Here is a 21,607-nt window from a genome sequence, read left to right as displayed (position 1 = left end):
GCCACCCCGCGCACTGCTGCCGACCCTCGGGGGTCCGGGCGCACCTGCTGCCCGGGTTCCCGCCGGGGCGCGCTCGTCCGCCCTTGGGGTGCTGCGGTCGGGGACGCGCCCGGGTCGCGGGGACGGGGTGCGGCGCGGGGGGCCGGGCGCGGGGGCGGCAGCGGCAGCCCGGGGGGCGGGGGGGAGGCGGCGCGCGGAGCCGGACCCCGAGGCGGCCTGAGGTGCACGCCCCCGGCTGGGCCCCGGCTGTGCGCAGGCCGCCGTCCTCTGGCGCCGTCGGGCTGCGGGGCGGGGCCCGGGGCCCGGTGACCCAGGTGACCTCGCACACACTCTTCCTCCGGGCGCGCGCACGAGTTTGGGCAGAACCCCGGCTGCTTAGAAGCGGCTCCTGGCGTGCAGCGGGCGACCGTGAAAGCGCTGCCGAGAGGAGCCGGGCCGGTGCCTTCTTAGCGCAGCAGGCAGCGCGTCAGTCTCATAATCTGAAGGTCCTGAGTTCGAGCCTCAGAGAAGGCACGAGGCTTTTGGCGCTTCTCCCACCTGCTCTGAGAAGGGAGCGAAGCCGGGCAGACCGCGACCCGCCTCCCACCCCAGTCGGAGCGCTGTGACCACGAGTCCGACCCAGGGCCCCGGGGCTGGAATCGAGAGGTGCCAAAGCTGCCTGCCTTCTAGAAGCCGCCGGGCTGGCGGGCGGGCGGGAATTCCTTCTTGCCTTTTCCCGCGGCCGGAGGCGGCCCGCGTGCCTTAGCTCCCGGCAGGACCATCTGGCTCCGGCCTCCGCTTCTGTTGTCACATCTCCTCTGACCCGCACCCTCCTGCCACCCTTTCCTAAGACCTTGTGATTACCTTGAGCCCACCTGGGGAGGCCCGCCTCCTCTTCCCATCTCAAGATCCTTACCTCGGTCACACCCTCAAAGGCCCTTTGGCCTTGCAAGACAACACTCTCAGGTTTTGGTCATTAGGAGATGGAGCTCTCAGGGAGGGCTGGGGGCGGGGGGCGGAGGCTCTATTACACTGAACATGATCTGCCCCCTGGTTCCCAAAGACCTACACCTATCCCACAAGACACAATGCTCACTCCGTCCCAATCTCCTCCAGATCTCAACTCAGTTCAGCACGAACTCATCTAACTGCCCTCCCCAAAGTAGGCATGAATTAGGCTCTCCTGTATCAGCCATTCTGGGCACGATTCCTCTCCAATTACAAATCTGTGCGAGCCACATGGTTACCTGCTCCCCCAGTGCAGGACTGGGACAGGTGTAGGATGACCACTGTACACATTCCCGTTTAAGAGGAATACACTGGAATGGAAGAAGGGTCACCAACCCTAAGTAATTGCAGAGTGAATTCTCCAAATCCCCTTTGGGTGTTCAAAGTTCTGCCAGGCTAGAGGCACGTTCACTTCCATGTGCAGTGGGGCGGGAGCGGGGGGTTCCATGTTTGCAGCCCATCCCACAGTCATCAGCCTGTTTCCTCACTATCGCATGTGGGGAATTCAATGTCCTCCATTCATTTTGTCCTCTCTCTCTGCAAGTTGGCAGCGTGTGTGTGCTCGTGGAGCACTCTCAAGATCTTTGTGGGTCTCCCGTGTACACCGTGAAGAGTCCGCGGGTTACACGGAATGAGGACTCTACCAGCACAGGGAGAGGGAACACTTCGTCCTGAAGACATCAGGCTCCCAAGACTTCCCTCTTCCCTGGGAGACTGGATTTGCTGTCAAATCACTGCACCTCCTGTAAGGTGGTCTGAGGGGGCAGTGGTTAAGTTGTCATTTAGATCCCACCTTTACAGGAGTTTTTCTGAGAGTCCATGGGGGCCTGGGTGAGGAGTGGTCGTGAACCACATCGCCACGGCCTCTGCCTCTTCCCTGTTTCTCTCTTGCCACACAACCCCGCAGTTTAGGGCAAGATCTTCGCTTCATCTAACTGAAACGTGCCTCTCTTCCAGGTCTACTTTTCTGCAATTAAGATTCATCTTCTGCGTTGGAGTTTCTATGGGTTTTGACAAGTGTACCATGACAGGCATCTACTGGTACAGTATTGCACAAAATGATATCTCCCTTGCCCTAAACATTTCCTGTGCTCCCCATATTTATCCCCCTCTCCCTCCCTCCTCCAGAACCCCCTGCAACCACTGACTTCTTTACTGTCTCCATAGTTTTGCATTTTCATAATGTCATCCCGTTGGAATCATACAAGGTGATTGGCTTTTCAGATTGGCTTCTTTTACTACATATTATGTACCTATGAGTCCCCCATGTCTTTTTGTGATGTGGTAGCTCGCTTCTTTCTATCAGTGAAAAATAATCCACTGTATGGATGCAGCACTGTTTGCTTATCCATACAAACTTGGCTGCTTCCAAGTTTTGGCAATTATAAATATAGCTGGTCTAAATATTTGTGTACAGACTTCTGTGTGGCTTTAAGTTTTTGGTTCATTTGGGTAAGTGCCATGAGGCAATACTGCCGGATCATGTGTTAAGGCTATGTTTCATTTTGTGTACACCTGCGAAGCTGTCTTCCACGGTGGCTGTACCATTTTGCATTTACTCCAGCAAGGAATCAGACTGCCTATGACCCCACATCCTCACCAACAATTGGTGTTGTTAGTGTATTGGATTTGGGCCACGCTAATAGCTATCTGTTGGTATCTTATTGCTGTTTTAGTCTGCAGTTCCCTAATGACATATGGTGTTGAGCATCTTTCCATATGCTTATTTGCCATCTCTATATCTTCTTTGTAGAGTTGTCTGTTCAGGTCTTTGCACATTTAAAAAATGGAGTGTTTGGGAGGACATCAAAATCATACAACTTCTGACAGCAAGGGAAACAATCAAGAAAACTTAAAGGCAACCTGCAGAATGGGAGAACATATTTGCAAGTGACCTATGTGATAAAGGGTTAGTATCCAAGATTCATAAAGAACTGATATAACTCAACACCTAAAAAACAACCCAGTTTGAAAATGGGCAGGGGACATGAACAGACATTTCTCCTAAGAAGACTTACAGATGGTCAACAGATACAAGAAAAGATGCTCTACATCACTGATCATCAGGGATATGCAAATCAAAACCATAAGGAGATGTCACCTCACAGCTGCCAGAATGACTAACATCAAAGCACAAGAAACAGCGAGTGTTGGCGAAGACATGGAGACAGGGGAACCCTCTTACACTGTGGGTGGGAATGCAAATTGTTGCAGCCACTGTGGAAAACAGTCTGGAAGTTCCTCAAAAAATTACAATTAAAAATGCTCTATGAGCCAGGAATCACATGAATACAATCACAGTATTTACCCAAAAAAATAGAAAGGTGCTAATTCAAAGGATACATGCACTTTGATGTTTATTGCAGCATTATCAACAATAGGCAAAATATGGAAAGAGCCCAGATGTGCATCGATGGATGAACGGATAAAGAAGAGGTTTTATGTATGTATATAACTCAGCCATAAAAGGATGAAATGTTGCCATTTGCAACAACATGGATGGGGTGGAGAGTGCTATGCTAAGCAAAATAAGTCAAAAAAAGGCAAATACCATATGATCTCACGCATGTGTTTAGCTTAAGAAACAAAACAAATGTTTGGGAGGGGGAAACAGAGAAATAGAAAACAACAGAGAGAGCGAGAGAAACCAAGAAACAGACTCTTAACTACAGAGAACAAACTGATGGTTACCACAGAGGAGGTTTGGATGGGTGAATGGAGGAAATAGAGAGTAGGAATTAAAGGGTACACTTATCGTGATGGGGAAAAATGGTACAAATTGAGTTGTTTCTTTTGTTGTTGAATTTTAAGAGTTCTTTGCATATGTTAGTTATGCAAATGTTAGATATGTCCTTTTCAGGTGTGTCTTTTGCAAATATTTTCTCCCAGTCTGTGGCATGTCTTCTCATTTTCTTATCTGTGTCTTGCAGAACAGACATTCTAAATTCTCATGAAGTCCAACTTAACACATTTTCCTCTCATGAATCATGTTTTTGGTGTCTTTAAGAAGTTTTCAGTAAACCCAAGGTCACCTATTTTCCTCTATGCTATTTTCTAGGAGTTTTATGGTTTTACATTTTAAATTTAGGTCTAGGATCCATTTTGAGTTAAGTTTAGTAAAAGGTATAAGGTCTGTGTCTAGTTCTGTGTCTAGATTCTTTTTGTTTTTGTTTTTTCTGCATGTGGACATCCAGTTGTCTCAGCACCATTTGTTGATGAGATTGTGTTTGCTCCATGTACTGCCTTTAGTCAGTGATCAGTTGACTATGTGGGTCTATTTCTGGGCATTCTATTCTGCTCCATGGATCTGTTTGTTTTGTTTTGTTTTGTTTTTCACCAACACCACAGTCTTTATTACTGTCTCTTTATGGTAAATCTGAGGTCTAGTTGTGACCATCCTCCAACTTTGTTCTTCAATTTTGTGTTGATAATTTGAGTCATTTCTGTCTACATATAAACTTTTGAGTCAATTTGTCAATATTCATGAAGTAACTTGCTGGAATTTTGATTGGCATTGCATTGCTGTGTTGAATCTCAGGCCTGTGGTGGGCTGAGTCTCAGGGGAAGGTTGCGGGGAGGTGTTTTCAAAGTCTGCAGGTGGAAGTCAGAGGGGATCCCACCCCAACCCTGCATCCTCTTCACGGGAGCAGGAGTGGAGCTGGAGTCCTGGTTGTGCGTGCCTACAGGAGCAAGACAGACTGAGAGACAGAGACGTTAACAAGACTCAAAGTTTAGGGAAGGGATCTGTTTGGATTGTGAGAGTCTTGGTGTCCTCCGGGCAGAAGAGGACCAGTCCCCGCGGCCCCCATCGCACAGCGCGGTCTGGGTGGTCCCGGGATCTCCTCCAACGCCCTTTTCGGCCTCTCAGCCTCATCCCCTCCGCACCTCATCTTCGGGTGTTCAAAGCCCCTGCCGGCCAAACCCCCACCCCCACCCCGGTCTCCGGCCCCTAGCACTCACGCACAGCGCGACCAGATGCCACCTGAGAGCCCCGCTCTCTGCGCCCCGGGTACGATCTCGCGGAAGGGGGCAGGCCATTTGGGGGGGTGCAGTGTCGGGGGTGCGAGTGACCGCGGAGCTGCGACCTCACAGGATGGGGTGAGAGGGGAGAAGGCGTCACCTGTTGGGCGAACTGATGACGCACGGCCCTGGGATGCAGGCCTCGGTTTTGCCGGAAGGGGCAAAGCGATGCCTCCAGGAACCGTACAGACCCTCACCTCCGAAGGGCTGTCCTCGGACCCAGGGAACACTTTGGGCTGGGGGGCCCCCCGCTTCCTCGTCCTTCACCCCGAGCACCCTACACCTGTGCCTGTGTCACCGGTCTCAGCAGTGCCCTGCGGTCCTGAGAGATCCTATAACTTAGCATATTGGAAGGTCGTGAGTCTAAGTTACAAAGGAGCAGGTACAGTCCTGGCTTGGCTCTAGTTGGGAAGAAGAGGGGCCTGGCCTTGGGTTTTCCTGAGAGTTGTTCCTGGGTTGAGTGGAGTGTTAGGAGTCCTAACCCGCCAGCTGCGCCCAGCCTTTCCCACTTCTATTAGCTCTGCAGCATCTAAGTGAGCAAAAACGTCCTCTTGGAGTCTGTCCGTTTTCTTATGAGAGACTGCTCTGCATTCTATGGGCTCTGGCAATACTATTTGATCTAATAGCAAGGATAGATCTAACACAATCATGGCCACCTATATGGGCTCCATGGCTTAGCTGGTTAAAGCGCCTGTCTTGTAAACAGGAGATCCTGGGTTCGACTCCCAGTGGGGCCTTGACTTTTCTTCTCCCAAATTATTCCGTGTTACTCTAAACTCTGATCCAATCATTCACATGCAGTTGGGACTGAACATTCTCACTCTCAAGGACCAAGGATGTGTTTCTTTATGATCAAAGTGATAACTGTGAAGAGAAGAAAATGCACTTCCTGTGGCTCTGAGAGCTGAGCAACCCAGAAATCAGTAACTTCCTTTGTGATGTCTTTGCTGAAGTTCCTCTCTGTCCTCTCTTTTTAGGGGAGGAATGGGGGGAGAACAACAAAAATGTTCCCAACTCTTTAAGCCTTTTCCTGAATTCCCATGTAATTAATTAGGGATTCCAGAGAACCCAGCATGCTACGTTTTACATATGATTTTCCAAATACCACCAAATTATAAAATAGTAATGCATATTTTCTTATATGTCTTCAGTATTCAAGGAAGAGTTTTAGTCCCCAAGGAAATAAATAATTGGCCCCAATGGAAACTGAAGTTTAATTCTGCAATTTAAAACACAGAATGATCCTATGATGCAGTGACTCCCAAGCTGGATGTGCATTTAAATCACCTAAGGAACTTGTTAAAAATATAGTTTCTTGGGACTCATCCCCAGAAGTTTTAATTCTGGTTTGGTGAAGGACACAGAAATAAGTACTTTGAGCAAACACTCCAAGTAATTTTGAAGCAAGTGAATTACGTTTGCAAAACTCCATATTACATAGCTGAACTAAAAGTGAGGTCAACATAGGCCTTTAGCACTTTTATATTGATTCATGAACATCCGCTTACCCTCCTATTATCAAATTAGAATTACTGGAAGTCTACAATATTCCAGGTGTTTGCAGACACACTCCACCTAATCAACCCGACAATCCTGTCAAATATGTGTAATAATCCACTGAAGATGAGGAAACAGGCTCAGTAATGTTCACAGACTTGTAGTAAGGACAAAGTACAGTGTCAAATCCAAGTCTCTGTCTGATTCTGGAATCCATGCTTTTCTCATGATACCTGTCTTCTATTTTATTCAGTCAAGAATTAAGTTTTTGGCCACAGAGCTAAGCAAAATTAAGCAACTTAGACTGATCTCAAACCTTGGTTCCTATGGGTTAGATAGCCTGAGATAACCTTCTATTTTCTGTGAAAAAAGACTTGTCCAGTGAACAACTGCTTGACTCAGGTTTGAAACATGGAAGAGGAAGATGTAAAATAAAACCTTAGAAATCTATATAAGAATTTCTCCTCACAGGAGGTACAGACCATATGAACAAACCGAATTGATCTTCTCTATCTCCTAGGCTCTATCTGCTTTTGCCTGGGACATGCTCTCCTTATCTGCCGATTCTTTCGATGTAAATATAGTGTAGTTGTCACCTAGGGCTGCTGTAACAAAATATAACAGCCCGGGTGGCTTTAACAACAGAAGTTTATCTTCTCATAGTTCTGGAGCCTAAAAGCCCAAGATGAAGGCGCTGTCAGAGTCGTTTTCTGAAGAGGCCTCTCCTCTGCTTTGTAGACCTCCACCTTCCTGCTGCTTCCTCACATGGCCTTTCAAGAAGAGAGAGAGGAAGACAGTGAGGTGGTATGACAGCTCTCATTTATCTTTCCCTTCTGATAAGGACACCAGTCTCATTAAGTAAAGGCACCACCCTTATGACCTCATGTAATCTTAATTAAGGCCTTAAAGACCCTATCCCAAAATGTAGTCAGGTCAGGGGTAAGGGCTTCAACATATGAGTTGGAAAGGGGGAACACAATTCAGTCCATAACAAGTAGGAGAGGGAGAATTGTATGGCTTTGCTCTGAGTAACAACTTCATAATGAGAGTATCTAATAAGCTAAAGTGCCTGAAGAGGCAGCTTTGTGGATGTGATGAAAGTGTGGAGATAAAAGTATTGTCATGGAGTTGGCAAGGATTTTGCCTTTAAAGCACTTTTTAAATTCCTTCTTCTGTTCTACCTTGTTCTGAAAAGTGACCTGCTCTGAGATATTCTTCATATGATTGAGATGGCTGGAAGGTTTACCCTCCTTTGTAAGAAATAGAAGGAGGACTTAAGTTGACTATTACTGCGCTGAAATCAGTTGAAAAAGAGGACCTGAGCCTTGTCTTTAAAGAGCCTTTGGTATGGTTGAACACACCAAATAAACACATCCCCCAAACACTGACAAGAAAACCGATGTTTACTCATGACATTGGCAAAGCATTCACTTCGTGTTTGAGTTCTGAAAATGTGTAAGCCTTACATAGGTGGGACAAATGACACCTTTTGAAGCTTCAAGGTCAACTATAAAATTAAGACAATAATAATATCCATGTCAAGGAGTTGGTAGGAACATTATATGAGACCATTCATGTAAAGTAACTAGGATATATTAAACTACAATCATCATCATCATTAATGCAGTATTGTTTGCTTTCTGAAAATTTGGGGGGTAAATCCTACTCTCCCTTGCTATTAAGATGGGATTAATGAGTGGAAGAACTAATGTAATCTGCAATCATAACCAAAACTGAAAATAAAAGATGGACAGTGTTCCTCCAGAGAGATTCATTTGCCAATGACAGCCCCTCTGGGACCACTGGTGTAATGGGTGAGAACTGGTTTTATCTGCCATTGAATCAGACTTGGAACCTATGCCTCTGGAAAGTACATTCACCCTATCCACCGTATCAAGACCTTTAGTGACTCTTATTGAAGCCCTAGACAGATTGTACCTTCTTCCCTCTCTCAGAACTTTTGGAATCCAACCCTTTTGCAACCCTTCTCCTGACTAAATTCTATAGCTAATGACACCTGGTTAATACAAGTTCAAATGAGAAGAAGTATGTTTTTGTGATGTCTCATTCTATGCACATCAGCCTAGATGGCACTGAGTGTTGATCAATTTTATTTTGTTTTGAGACAGAAAATGAAGGTTCCAAATTTTGAACAAGATCAGGCAGGGTAAGATCACTCCATGAGCTAAATGACTTCTTATTATGCCAGACCCGAGGCTATCATTTGTTCCCTTCAATCTCAGAATTATGTCCAAAAGTTCCCATTATCTAGGAGGCAGGAAAACAGAGCAGGTCAAAGCACTAAATACTCTGATTATAAATTTGAAGACCAAACCTTATGAACAATGACCAACAAGCCAAAGTATTGAGGACTGGGGCGGGGAGGTGGGGGCTGCTGTGGATCTTGTTTTACTCTTTTCCATCTTATATGCAAATGCATGAATTTTCCAGCAAGTATAGGTTATTATGTTCTCTGTTTTTGGAGACTTGTTTCTTTGCCACTGCCTCTGCCTCCATATCTGGTCCTGTCCCTGTCCTGAGCCACCCAGGCAACCCATTAATCCCCATTTCTAATACAGTGGAGGAAGTTCTAGTACATTCATCAGGCAAGAAGTGTATGGGGGAATATTTCCAATTTATCTCAACTCTCTCCTTCATAGTTTTGAGAAAGAAAAAGGAATTTATCAGATTGGTAAACTTATTTTTTAATTAAAAAATTGAAATATATAACATCCAATGTTATATTTTTTTAATTTTTTAAAGGGATGCCTGTGTGGCTCAGTCAGTGAAGCATCTGCCTTTGGCTCAGGTGCTTATCCCAGGGTACTGGCATGGAGCCCTGCTTTGGGCTCTCTGCTCAGCCAGGAGTCTGCTTCTCCTCCCTCTGCCCCTCCCCACTTGTGTTCTCTCTCTCCTTTAAAAGATTGTATTTATTTATTTGAGAGAGAGAAAGAGAGACTGGGGTGGACAGAGGGAGAGAAAGACAAGCAGACTCCTTGCTAAGTGGGGAGCCCCACATGGGGCTCAATCCCAGGACCCTGAAGCTGAATCCAAGTCGTGGCTTAACTGACTGAGACATCCAGATGCCCCTAACACCATGTGTTAATTGTACTTTAATTAAAAATAAATAGAGGTGCTTGGATGGCCCAGTTGGTTTAGCATCCCACTCTTGATTTTGCTCAAGTCATGGTCTTGGGGTGGTAAGATCGAGCTCCCCTTCCAAGCAGCTCAGCACGGAGTCAGCTTAAGGCTCTCTCTCCCTCTCCCTCTGCCCCTCCCCACCATCTCTAAAAAATAAATAAATCTTTAAAAGATAAAACCATACTAAGACTGGTAAATTTGACAAATGGAACCAAGCATGGTTGGTTGATTCAGTGCTTGACTCAGCCACTTTCTCTCTGGTTGAATCTCACCTGTCTTTGGGATTCATCCCGCTCTACTTTCACTATGCCTGACCTATAGGCACAGATTCATCATGTGGTTGTGTGTGTGCGTGTATGTGTGCGTGTGTGTGTGTGTGTCTGTGTCTGTGTGTGTTTTGGGAGGAGGGGTGGGCGTTGTCCATTTGTGCTAGTAACTGATGGGGTAAGTGCTCTCAGGGATGTAGAAAAGCAAGATGATTTGATTGCATGACATAAACTGTGATCTTCAAACAATAATGCAAACACATTTTTTGATCATCACTCTGGCATCTATATCCATTTTTCATTTTGTTTTGAATTCAAGAAGAGAAGACAGTGTTATTAATCAACTCCTCTAAAACCTGATAGGTCTTCTGGTCTGATACTTTTTTATCTATTTTATTCCATTTCTATATTTTTGTTCTATTTTCTAAGAATTTCCCTTTCAAACCTTTTATTTAATCTTTCCTTTATATCATATAGTTTTCTCTTTTTTTAGATTTCATTTATTTATTCATGAGAGACAGAGAGGCAGAGATACAGGCAGAGGGAGAAGCAGGCAGAGGGAGAAGCAGACTCCATGCAGGGAGCCCGATGTGGGATTCGATCCTGGGTCTCCCCAGGCAGGCGCCAAACCGCCAAGCCACCCAGGCTGCCCTATCATATAGTTTTCAACCACTATTTCATGTTCTCTAAATAATGCCCCCGGTTTCTAGTAATTCTGCTTGTATTTCAAGGTTATAGTATCTCCTTAATGTTTGAGGGTTTCTCCTTCCTGCATTGTCTCTTATATCTAAGTTCTTTTTTTTTAATTTTTATTTATTTATGATAGTCACACAGAGAGAGAGAGAGGCAGAGACACAGGCAGAGGGAGAAGCAGGCTCCATGCACCGGGAGCCCGATGTGGGATTCGATCCCGGATCTCCAGGATCGCGCCCTGGGCCAAAGGCAGGCACTAAACCGCTGCGCCACCCAGGGATCCCCTGGGTTCTTTTATATAAGAGCACCAATCCCAGACATAAAGGCCCACCTTCATGACCTAAGGCCTCCCAAAGGCCCTGCCTCCTAACACCATCTCATTGGGAACTAGGTTGTAACATATGAATTTGGTGAAGGGGGTGAATAAAATATTTAGTCTATAGCAACATATGATTTGGAACATCTTTACATTTGCTTATTTGCCACCTATATTTCTTCTTTGATGAGCTAAGGACTTTGGCCTGTTTTAAAATTGGGTTGTTGGGGCAGCCTGGGTGGCTCAGGTGGTTTAATGCTGCCTTCAGTCCAGGGCCTGGTCCTGGAGACCTGGGATCGAGTCCTACATCAGCCTCCCTGCTTGGAGCCTGCTTCTCCCTCTGCCTCTCTCTGTGTGTCTCTCATGAATAAAAAAAACAAAAACAAACAAACAAAAACCTCCTCCTATGTATCCTACTACATTGGAAGGAACACTTTAAAAATAAATAAATAAATAAATAAAATTAGGTTGTTTCTTTATTGTTGAGTTTTAAGTGTTATTTATATATTTTGAATAACAATCCTTTATCATATATGTCTTTTGCAAATATTTTCTCCCAGTCTGTAGCTTCTCACTTCATTATCTTGATAGGGATAGCATTGTCAAGCATGGCAGCTTTATTAGACAAAAGAAATGTGCCTTGGCTAGAATGGGAGGGTGGGTGGTGCGGAACCATGAATACCCTGGATGCCACATATATCCTCATTCCAATTCTTGGAGTCCCATTCTTTCCTCACCAGTCCCCTGACTAATGAGATCTTCAGAAAATTTCAACCCACTTTCTGGTACCCGGTTGTAAACAAAGAAAATAATTCTGATAACTTAAGCAGAAAGAAGATATTTTAAGAGTAGTAGTTCACAGAATTGATGTGAATGGTAAAGAACCAAACTTCACAAACAAGCAGAAGGGAAACAAGGTACAGCCAAAATCCCATTCCAGAAAGAGACTACATAGGACACATCCTTTACTGTTGCCACATGGGACATTAATCAGGAAGGCATCTGCTCTGACAATTCCTTTCCCCCTCCTCATTCTTTTGCATCCTTTTACCAAGATTCAAATCCTGTGTTGAAGCATCTGATGACCAAATGTAGATCACATGCACCCTTAGCTGCAAAGTTGCTGGGAAAATAGACTGCCCACCTCCCTATGGCTTCTTTAATCATACAAAAGCGCCATAGCCACTAATGCCGCTAACCTATCACACAGTGCTTTGATTTAGGGGGAAAAAAAATATATATATATATAGAAACTTCTTGGGATGTCTAGGTGGCTCAGTGATTGAGAGTCTGCCTTTGGCTCAGGGTGTGATCCTGGGGTTCCAGGGTCAAGTCTCACATCAGGCTCTCCACGAGGAACCTGCTTCTTCCTCTGCCTATGTCTCTGCCTCTTTCTCTGTGTCTCTCATGAATAAATAAATAAATAATCAAAAAATCTTAAAAAAAGAAACTTCTCTACTAAAAACATTCTCTACTGAAAGGATTTTCCAAGTGTTACTTTATAATGTTAATTGTAATTATTATATTCATTAATGTTATGATTTCTATTGGGAGTGTAACCTATCTCTCCGCCCCCCAAAATGTATATTTTTTTCTCAAAACTTCTGCTAACTTGGGGTTTTTAAATCACTCATATCTTCCTTGATTTTGGCAGGTGTCTCCCATCAAAATTTAATGAAGCATATAAATGAAAGTTTCCCAGAGGATTTCATTCTTATGGACTTTGCCAAGTACCCTTGGTTGGGTCTTCCTCTCTTCTTTGCCTTTCTCATCTCCTACATGTGCACAGTTGGAAAATATTGCTATTATTCTGGTTTCTCCACTAGATTCCCAACTTCAAAGCCCTATGTATTTCTTCCTCATGAGCCTCTCCTTTTTGGATCTCTGTTTACCACAACTGGGATACCACAACTGTATCCCAAATGCTATTCAACTTGGTGGGCCCCAACAAGAACATTATTTATATAGGCTGTATGGCCCAGGCCTATATATTCCACTGGCTAGGCTGTACTGAATGTGTCCTGCTTGGAATCATGGCCTTAGACTATGTGGCTGTGCTTAAGCCTCTGAGGTACTCTGTAGTCATGGACCACAAGCACTGCTGGCAGCTCTCCAGCACTGCCTGGCTCAATGGTCTGGCAAATTCACTGCTGCAGTCCATACTCATGGTCCAGCTGCCCCTGTGTGGGAACCAGGAGCTAGACCACTTCTTTTGTGAGCTGCCTGTGGTTATTAAGATGGTTTATGTGGACACCATAATCAACAAGGTTACTTTAGCTGTGGTGGCCACCTTTCTGATAATGGGTCCCCTCTCCATGATTCTTGTCCCTTATAGTTGTATTTCCCAAGCCGTATTTCGAATCCCCTCTGTTGATAAGAGACTTAATGCCTTCGACACTTGTTCTTCACGTTTACTGGTGGTATCTTTATTTTATGGCCCTGGCATCTACATCTATATGCAGCTTTTGGGGGATAGCTTTCAAGACCTTACCAAAGTTCTAATGCTGTTTTACTGTGTTATTACTCCTATGGCCAACCCATTCATCTACACCCTGAGGAGCAAGGATGTTAAAGAAGCTTTGAGGAGACTTCTCAGAAGAGCCTTTTAGTACAAAAGAATATGAGAAAATGATGCTTTATTCTGAATGGAAAAGCCCAACAATAATCTAAGATATGTCCTCTTTTAAATATGTTTCACCAAAATCATACTCAAAAGTCAAGTCAAGAAAGTTTTCATGAACTGTGTTTACCAAGTACGTTGGGGTTTTCCTACACCAGCCAATTCTCTGGCGCCAACTGGGTGGCCTACAATGCAATTCAATTCTCACACTACTCAGAGTTAGCAGAGACTCCACAATTCAAGAGCTCAGTCCCACAAAAGCGGCCTCCACCTTGGACGCCAATTGCAAGTCCAGACCACTTGTACTTGTGACCCAGCAGCTAAATAAAATGTTCCTACAACCTCACCTTCAGATTTGATAATTGGCCAGAACAGTTCACAAAACTCAAGGAAACACTTTGCTTACTTTTACCAGTTTGTAACTAAAACATACAACCTAGGAGCAGCTGAGTGTAAGAGGTGCATATGGCAAGGTTTGGCAGGGAGGGATGGTGGGTGAAGTGTTCATTCACTCTCAGGGCATGATGCCTCACAGTACCTCATACCTGGAAGTTCTCCAAATGCCATTGTTTTGTTTTGTTTTTGTTTTTGTTTTTGTTTTGTTTTTACAAAGCCTCCACTACATGTTTGATTAAATCATTGGCCATTGTAAATCATTGGCCATTGGTGATTGACTCAATCTCCAGCCTCCTCCACTCCCCAGAGTCAAGGGAGGGGGCCAAAAGTTCCAACCCTCCAATCCCGGTTGTTTCCTCTGTCAATCAGGCCCTTCATCCTGAAGCCACCTATGGGCCCACCAAGAGTCACCTTATTAGAATAAATTCAGGTATGGTTGGATTGGCTTGTTATGAATAACATAGGATGCTCCTATCACTCCATCACTTGGGAAATTCAAAGTTCTGTGTCAAGAACTGGGCACAAAGATCAAATACAGATTTCTTATTCTCACACTTCACTTATGAAAATAAACACCCTTGTTTAAAAAAAAACACAATTACAACATGCATTGTTAATTATAAAAACATAAATGTAAATCAAAAAGTTGGTATGGTAAATACTTAATTTGGGTCTATTCTTCATACCATAAATTACAACAAATTAAATTTAAATCAAAAGGTTAACATTATAAAAAGCTTTTCATTAAAAATAAAATACTTTACTGTCACAGTTTTAGAAGAGATTTGCACTTCTGACAATTGAATAGATAGAAAGACCAAACAAGATGAATAGAAATGATAAAGATGTGTGTAACACAATAAACACAAAACAACATAAAAAGTTGATGAATATAGATATCTTAGGTATAGGAAACATAGGCATACCTTTATGTGACAAAACTTGGTCTTACAAACAAGTTTTTAAAAGTGCAGACGAGGTTGCAAGGTGACATGGACTTTTAACTCCTGCTAATACAAACTGGGAAATGTGACACACATATGAAGGAAAGTTGATGGATCTTAGAAAGTAATATTTTTTATTTATTTAATCTTATTTATTTGTTTGACACACAGAGAGAGAGAACACAAGCAGAGGGAATAGGAGAGGGAGAAGCAGACTCTCCGCTGAGCAGGGAGCCCAACTTGGGGCTCCATCACAGGACATGACCCAAGCCGAAGGCAGATGCTCAACTGACTGAGTCATCCAGGCACCCTAGAAAGTAATATTTTTTAAATGTGAGCAATACTTTAGAATATAGGAATTAGTTTTATCCCGTTATCTGGAGGGAATAAATAGCACCCCAGAGAAAGAGATCTGAGGGCCAAGGATCAAGGATAAGCTTGGGAAAACTTTCTCTCCCATGTGACATGAGGCCATCCTGGCCTTCATTTTGAAAAGCTGTAATGACTGTTGCTCTTTGAAATATGAGATGTTACAGCCTTTTAGGAAAGCAATCTAACAGCATCTTTCATTATTAAAAAGACACTGGTGGTTCAGTTTGTTAAGCATCTGATTCTTGGTTAATGCTCAGGTCATGATCTCTGGGATGTGGGATCCAGCCCCACATCTGGCTCCACTCAGCATGGAGCTCATTTGTCCCTCTCCATCTGCTTCTCCCTCTCCCCGCCCCCCCACCCACACACACTCTCTTTCTCTCTCTCATAAATAAATTAATTAATTAATTTAAAAAATCTTTAAAAAGATATATATATACATATATATATATTCTTCCATCCAGCAATCTTACTGTGAGAACCTATCCTCTAGAAATAAAATCATATGTGTGCAGAAGAGATCATGTATAAGAATGTTGCAAAAAAAGAAATGCTGCAGACTTGTTCATTATAGCAAAAAATATATTTTAGTATGCTTGATAGTAAGTTAGCTATTAAAATAAATGCCTTGAGGCCATTAAAAATAATGCTTAAGAACTATTCCAGATGATTTGCAAGGATCTACCTGGATGCCAGGGGTTCTTTACAGGTTAATCATTCAATACTCACGATAACTGTCTGATGAGTGTACTATTATTTTTACTTTACAGATAAGGAAAATGAGGCACACAGAGATTAAGTAACTGCATTCTGTAGGGGCCAAGGGCAGGCTGCCTCAAGACATGCTCCCTAAGCATGATGATTATTTTGAGTTAAAAAGCAATTGAAACCCAGGAGCTTCAGGAAAAGCTCTTTACCTCCCCCACAACGGCCTAAACAGAATGTAGATAGAGGTCCTGCTCCAGGAAGGGAGGTGTCACCACGGATAACAACATTATGGTGTGAACTAGGTATGGTGGACAGGGAGGAACCTAGCAAGGCCAGTTTCATCAAGGTCCTCTATGCCCCAGTATTTCTGAGTGGCCAAGAAAACATTTGTTTACCAAACAGTTACTCTTTTTCATCTTCCTGAGGATTGCATTCCTTCCCTGTGAGTCCCAGACTCCTGCCAGGTTCTCCTTTGTTGAGGACATTTATATCTTATTTTGCTTGACTGTCTTTGGAATTTCATGTCTGTGGACTTCCCCACTTGTAGGCTATCAAATTTGATTTCCTATGGTTCATCTCTAAAAGAAATTTATTCAAACCCCACCCCCCCGCTTCCCCCAGCCACCTTACAGACAAAACTTACAGGTGTCTACACTTGGCCCTACCTCATTGCTTTTCAAGTGCCCTACATCTTGGGAAAATCGACTCCACGTATACAAAACATTCTTCTCTAGTCTGACCACAACCCACATCCCGAGAGCACCTGCCCCTCCCGCTCTACCTGGCCAAGAATGGACCCCCCGTCCCACCTCCACCGGCGCTCCTGCAACCCTCTCACATCCTTAAAACTCCGGGCCAGCCTAAAAGAACCGAGCCGCAGCTCTGCGTATCTGGGCCCTCTCCTTCCCTGGAGAGAATCAAATCCGTCCTGCTCGTCGTTCCGCTCCTGGTGCAAACCTCTGGCCCCCGGTCACCGGTCACCGCAACAGTCTCGTCTGATTCTCAGCCCTCCTACAAGGGCCTCCAAGGCGACAGGGCATCCAGAGCTCTAAGCGGGGTTTCAGAGTCGAGCTCGGACACCGAGCTATCCCACGGTAGGGTGCAGATGTGCCAGGCCGTGGGGTCAGGTGAGCAGGAAGGAGAGGCGGAGGAAGGGGCTGCGGAAGAACCACACACCCTGCGGGAGGGGGCGGTGCAGAGGAAGATACTACCCCGGGGTGCGGGGCGGGGAGGAAAGCATCAGACACTGCAGACCGCGCGGTCGTTTCCGGAGCAGCCCCGCCTCGACCCGGGAGCGTGGGTTTGGGGGGCGGTAGTGTCCTGGGTGCTGGGTGCTGGGGGGGGGGGGCAGGCATGTACCAGGCGGGGCGCTGCAGGGGCCTGAGCCGCCCGAGTGGGACCCCGCGGGCCGTCGGGCATCCGGGGGGCTGACACCTGGCGCGGCTCCGCTGTCCAGCGCGGGCGGGAAGCCGGGGACTCCGGGGAGACGCGTGGCTCTCTTGCGAGCCGGTGGGTCCCTGACACACAGAACACTCTTCTCCAACCCTGGGGGTCAGAAATGATTTCGGAACCAGATTTGGAGGGATTGTTTGAAAAGCGTGGTGCTTGTATGGTGTTTTAAACGCACAGCACCTGGGGAGTCGAGGGCAGCCGCGTGTACAAACGTGTTAGTTCTGTAACAGAACATGATTCACACTGAGACTATAAGCCTACTGTCATTTCAGGACAAGTTTTGTTAATAAACTTATCACTTTGAGGATTGCCTTCTAGTAACTTAAAGAAAATGCTCTTGGTTTTCAGAGCATTCGGGAAGTTCACAACTGTGGGCCTATTCATGTTTTCACTGCTGTATTTGTCTAATCATTGATGGCTTACTATGTATCATGCACTGCTCTGGCACCACCTGTTTGTGTTCTGAACAGATAAAGCCCTGCCTGTGTTATTGTGGGAGTGAGGAGTAAACATACAACCTCCGGTGGTGGTGAATGATACAAAAAACATTGTAGTAGGATAAGAGAGTGATGGTGGGTGGAGAGCTATTTCATACAGCGTGATCTAGAAATGTCTCTTGGAGGATATGCTTTTTGAGCATGCTGTCATCAAATGAGGGAATATCCCATGCAAATATCTGCATAAGAGCATCCCAAGCAGGTGTCGAGGCCCTCAAGTAGAACACATTTGACACGTCTAAAATTGAAGGGGATTTTATTGGGGGTAGAGTGAGGACAGGAAAGACAAGAAGGAAAAAAGATTACTCTTTAATTTCCAAAATAGTCATTTAAATGTTCATTACCAAGAGTGTCAAATCCTTAAATCATCTATGTCACTGTTAGCAAAATTTCAAAAACTTCTTCTGTTGTGTTTTTCTTAAAGTATCCTGTGCAACCTTTAATAGTACATGTAGATTTTCTTTTTTAATTGGTGGCAATTTTTCATCTTAATACTTTTCTATATTCTGTGAAAGGGATTCTCCTTGGGGTATAAAGCCATCTGCAGGGACCCCTCACCTGAGAGAAGATGGCTGCAGAGCTCATCATCCAGGACGGAAAATAACAAGAACCTGTAATAGTAAATAAAGATGGAGGAAGGTAAGTATTTGTACAAGAAATTGACTTGCAGAAGAACAGCCAGTCCAGTCAGGAGCTCTGCGCCTCAGGCAGTTCTGCTACCAGAAATGGGCCCTCACCCGGCTCTGGGAGCTGTGCCAATGCTAGCTGTGCCCCGAGACCCATAGCAAGGAGCACACCTTGGAGCCGCTGGTGCTGGAGCAGTTCCTGACCATCCTGCCCGAGGAGCTCCAGGCCTGGGTGCCAGAGTAGTACCCCAAGAACAGGGATGCAGGGATGAGGCTGTGTCTTTGTTGGAAGATTTGGATAGAGAGTTTGATGATCCAGGGTTTCAGGAGACAAGAGCAGGTGTTCTGTGGTGGCAAAGTGCAGTATCTGCAGGTTAGGTTAATAGGAAAGCAGTGAGATTGCTAGGAGTCCACCCCCCATCATGCTTCATGGTTTCTGTCTCTCCCTTGTTCTGAGTCCTTGAGTCCTTTCCCCAATCCTGTCTCCATGGGAAATGTTTCCTGAAGCTTTAGCTCTGATTCTCACAGCAGCTTCTTCCGAAGCCCAGTAGTCCCTGCCTGTCTCCATGGCACATCCCAAGCAGATGGACAGGAAGTGCTCTGGGAGGAGGTGATGTTCCTGGGAGCCACACACCAGTCACGAAGTTATCCGCTCCAGCACATGCAGACCCTGCTCCAACATGCCTCTCTGAAAGCCCATTCCCAACAAGAGAGAGGTGAGGACAAGAGGAGGAGACTCTCTGGGGAGATGTGTTAGGGGAGCAGGCTCTTTCTTGGCCAATCAAAGCCGTCCGTGACAGCTTATTCATGGGTGCTTCTGCCTGATTCACCCGAAATCCTTACTGTCTCATCTACTTCTTTCTTTACAAAGTACAGCCTTTATTCTTGGCCTTCAAAGCAAAAGGAGTTTGTTTTTCAGATACCTATTTATGCTTTTTATTAAAGCACTGAATTATCACATCAGCCTGTTGCTTCTTACAACCACCTCTCCTTTACCTCCTCAGTGTCCTGCCCTACCCTCTGTCTCTCTAATTTTTTTCTACCCATCAAGGATAAAGCCACCTTTTAAACCTTTCACTTTGACTGCATTTCTATCTTCTTCCACATTAAATTCTCTCCTCTTTTCATGCCAATACTTTCCCTTTCATTTCACTCCAGTCTACATTTGGTACCTTTTCCTTTCCACATTCTCGACATGTCATATATGCTTTCCATTTACAAACTACCCCCATTTTATATCCTGATCCCCTTGACAGTCTGTCTAGATAATAGCAATAAAGTGACCAGAAGAGCCAAGAAATCAGTCCTTTTCCAGATTTCCTTTGAATTCAGGTACAATCTTCATTTTAATGAGTTTGGTGGAACACTTATCTCCTTCAGGCCAAATTTCACTAAAACTGTATTTTTCTGTTGTGTTCATAAAGGAATACTGATCTTAGTTAATATGAGGGAATTATTAGTTTACACTGAATCTGCAAGCAATGTCCTATTTGGGGGAAGATTAAGACAAAGAATTTTCTTTCCAAGCAATAGAATAAATACGTTTTTGCCTTTCCTATATAATTGTATTTGAATGCAGTTTGAAGTACTCTTCATACCCTCAGACTTTTAACAAATGCTTTAATAATTTGTGCCCTTTTCATGGTAAAGATTGCTCCCGATCCTACGTTAGTAAGTACGACATAAGTTATTTATTTCAAGATGTGTTTATCTCACCTTTCCTCTCCAGCACTTTCCTTAATTGAGCTGAAGAGATATTTATCAGTTGAGGGAACATGACTAAGAAAGAGACAAATGGTCCCTTGGTGTGTAAGACTCCATCAGTTCAAACAGGTGACACTTCCATTTTGTTTGCTTTTAAATGTCTAAAACTTTCTATTAAAAAAAAAAAAGCTGAAAAAGAAAGGGACGTTTCAATGATCTATTTCCTATTTTAGATAGTGAGACCAAGCCTGAGACTGGGAAATTGGCTGGAAGGCAGGAAGTATCCAAAGAAATGGAATCACAGAAGATGATACTCCATAGAATCTGCAGAGGTAGGAATATTTTTCTGTTTCTCCATTTTGGAGACCTTCATGAATGCAAGGACAGGCTTGGCAGGCATCAAGGAAATTCAGAGGAAGGACGACAACATAATGTGATCGGTGTGGGAAAAGCTTCATGCACAGCTTGAAGTTCTTGGACATCAAAGAATCCACACAGGGAAAAGCCCTTTCAGTGTCAAGAGTGTGGGAGAACCTTTAGTCAAAACACAACCCTGTTTAAGTACCTCATAATTCACATGGGTGAAAAACCGTATCAGTGTAATCAGTGTAGTAAAAATTTTAGTCCAGGCTCAGTCCTTATTAAACATCAGAGAAATCACACTGGGGAGGAACTGAACAGGTGCAGTGAATGTGGCAAAACCTTCAGTAACAGCATAGGACTTGCTGTGGCAAGCAGAGATACCATAGCTTAATAAAATGTTACCAGTGCCGGGAGTGTGGGAAGGCTTTTAGGGAAAGTTCAGATTTCACTCAACATCAGCAAACTCATACAGGAGAAAAAGCCTTAGAATGCAGTGAATGTGGAAAAGCCTTCAGTGTAAGTTCTGACCTTAATAGACATTACAGAATTCACACTGGGGAGAAACCCTGAGTATGATGAGTGTGGGAAGGCCTTCCATCTGACCTCATGTCTCACTGAGCACCAGATTATCCACAACAAAGAAAAACTCTACATGTGTAATAAGTGTGGAAAATCCCTCAAACAGAGGTCAGGTCTCTTTCAACATTAAAACACACACACACACACACACACACACACACAACTAATCAAAACCCATTGCTTTAATTATTGTAGTAAAATTGTTGGGCAGCATTTGCATTTAGGCAAGTCTCCCATGCTTTCTGGGCATCTGTGAATTATGGGATTAAAATAGTAGAATCTGGGCAGCCCCCGTGGCGCAGCAGTTTAGCGCCAACTGCAGCCCAGGGCGTGATCCTGGAGATCCTGGATCCAGTCCCACGTTGGGCTCTCTGCATGGTGCCTGCTTCTCCCTCTGCCTGTGTCTCTGCCTCTCTCTCTGCGTCT

General features: G+C 44.6%; 2 non-coding genes and 1 pseudogene across 2 annotated transcripts; all 3 read left to right on the top strand.

Annotated features, from left to right (window-relative positions):
- The first annotated feature begins 440 nt into the window (after window positions 1-440).
- Window positions 441-513, top strand: TRNAM-CAU. The gene has a single exon. It is a non-coding gene; the product is annotated as a tRNA-Met (tRNA).
- Window positions 514-5,670: 5,157 nt separating this feature from the next.
- On the top strand, window positions 5,671-5,744 carry TRNAT-UGU. Its single transcript has one exon. It is a non-coding gene; the product is annotated as a tRNA-Thr (tRNA).
- OR2B28P (olfactory receptor family 2 subfamily B member 28, pseudogene) lies at window positions 12,595-13,529 on the top strand (annotated as a pseudogene).

Source organism: Canis lupus, chromosome 35 (genome assembly GCF_011100685.1).
Source record: "Canis lupus familiaris isolate Mischka breed German Shepherd chromosome 35, alternate assembly UU_Cfam_GSD_1.0, whole genome shotgun sequence".
Classification (NCBI taxonomy): Eukaryota; Metazoa; Chordata; class Mammalia; order Carnivora; family Canidae; genus Canis; species Canis lupus.
The sequence above is the reverse complement of the archived record's forward strand: the minus strand, read 5'-3'. Positions and strand labels throughout refer to the sequence as shown.